The sequence below is a fragment of the Salmo salar genome, chromosome ssa28, assembly GCF_905237065.1.
Source record: "Salmo salar chromosome ssa28, Ssal_v3.1, whole genome shotgun sequence".
Taxonomy (NCBI): Eukaryota; Metazoa; Chordata; class Actinopteri; order Salmoniformes; family Salmonidae; genus Salmo; species Salmo salar.
This window is the reverse complement of record NC_059469.1, coordinates 31,897,501-31,900,000: the sequence shown is the minus strand read 5'-3', so window position 1 is coordinate 31,900,000 and position 2,500 is coordinate 31,897,501.

Here is a 2,500-nt window from a genome sequence, read left to right as displayed (position 1 = left end):
TATGCATGTGTCTATGTTTGTGTTGCTTCACAGGCCCCACTGTTCCATAAGGTGTATTTTTATATGATTTTTAAATCTAATTTTACTGCTGGCATAAGTTACTTGATGTGGAATAGAGTTCCATGTAGTCATGGCTCTATGTAGTACTGTGCACCTTCCATAGTCTGTTCTGGACTTTGGGACTGTGAAGAGTGTGAAGACTGTGAAGAGACCTCTGGTGGCATGTCTTGTGGGGTATGCATGGTTGTCTGAGCTGTGTGCCAGTAGTTCAAACAGACAGCTTGCTGCATTCAACATGTCAATACCTCTCGCAAAAAGTAGTGATGAAGTCAATTGCTCCTCCACTTTGAGCTAGGACAGATTGACATGCATATTATTAAGGTTAGCTCTCTGTGTAAATCCAAGGGCCAGCCATGCTGCCCTGTTCTGATTCAAATGCAATTTTCCTAAGTCCTTTTTTGTGGCACCTGACCATACTACTGAACAGTAGTCCAGGTGTGACAAAACTAGGACCTGTAGGACCTGCCTTGTTGATAACGTTGTTAAGAATGGAGAGCATTTAGACAGACTTCTCCCCATCCTAGCCACTGTTGTATCAATATGTTTTGACCATGACCGTTTACAATCCAGGGTTACTCCAAGCAGTTTAGTCTCCTCAACTTGCTCAATTTTGTTTGATACCGGAGCTCCGAAGCATCATAATCGCTAAGCGGCGTGCCGATGCAGTTTCTCAGAAGAACATAACTTTTTTATATATATTTTTATTTAACTAGGCAAGTCAGTAAAGAACAAATTCTCATTTATAATGACGGCCTACCCCGGCCAAATCCAGACAACGTTGGGCCAATTGTGTGCCACCCTATGGGACTTCCAATCACAGCAAGATGTGATACAGCCTGGAATCAAACCAGCAACTGTAGTGATGCCTCTTGCACTGAGATGCAGTGTCTTAGACCGCTGCGCCACCCGGTCATCAATGACATCCAAAGCTTTGTTTGAACCGTGTGTTGCAAAATGCAAGATCTCACTAAAGATTATTTTAATAATCACATGCTTTTCAAACTGCCAACTGATGCCAAAAGATCCAACTGATTCTGCTGTGGTTCCGGTGCTTTCAACGATTCCAAAGCTGCTTTCAAACACTGACCTCTACTGGACACCGTACTTAGAAACATATAGTTAGGATTCTGTACATGTGGTTTCACCTGACCGGTAGCTTAGCAGGTAGAGTAGGGAGCTATGGAACAGTCAGGGAAAGGAGGGTATGAGGTCAACTCCTGTTGAAAACACACTATTTTAGAAAATTGTTTTATGTGAAACCACACTTTCTGCTCTGTTGTTCAAATACTTTTATTTATTTAGTAAAATATACGTTTCTGTCTTAAGCACCGTAAATAAGGCCATGGATTCAGTTTTTTTAAATCGTCAACTTGAAGACAAAACAGGGAGGCATGATGTAAACCTGGCATTCCAACTGAGTATTGGTTACTAAAGAGAACGATTTACCGCTGAGTTTTGATGAAAATGCTCGCTGCTATTTACTGTTGACCAGCAGATGTCACTAATATGCATTGTGAACAGATAATGAATCTCGTGAGTAAAGAACCGTTTTTTGGGGGGGCATAATTTGGTGCAAAGCTCCGAAGCCTTTAGAATGGCTAAGGTTTCACATCACTAGGTGTTTATGACCTAACTGGCTGGGTAAAAATAAGCCAAAGTGTGTTCTGTCCAATATTCATCTGAATTTGGTTGGTTTTATCCCAGTTATACCTTATACCTTCTGGTCATCACTTTTTTTTAACAGCCTGAGCATACAACCTACACATACACTCATATTAGACATTCATATAGGGCACATACAGTATATTAACTCATGTTAATTATTCACATTAAAATATGCATGTAATAATTTCTTTGAAAGTCACTCTGAAAGTCACGTAACCTCTGCCTGGCAGGACGTACAACCTATAAAGGCTTAATAAAGGGTTTATGAGATGTCATAATGGCTACGAAGCAGTCATAAAGGGCTTATAAGCTGCCATGAACTGTATTTATATTTTGTATTTCTTATCTGACCCAGCTAATAGAGAGATGTAATAGTTGTCCATAAAGACTTGTTTAGTAGGCTGTGATTTACAGTCCAGTGAAATTACCCTCTGCTGTCATTTATACATTCACTTTGCTACTGTTATGACACTCATACAGGAACTCGGAATGACAGACACACACACACACACACACACACACACACACACACACACACACACACACACACACACACACACACACACACACACACACACACACACACACACACACACACACACACACACACACACTCTCTACTCTCCCCTTTTCCTGACTGAACAGTAATCTCGTCCTCAACAGACACACAGACTCCATTCATTTCCTCTTCTCGTTACATGACACGCATGTTTGCCGGCTGGGCAGGAAAAAAGATGACACACGGAGTAACACTACACGCTAGTCTACACACCGA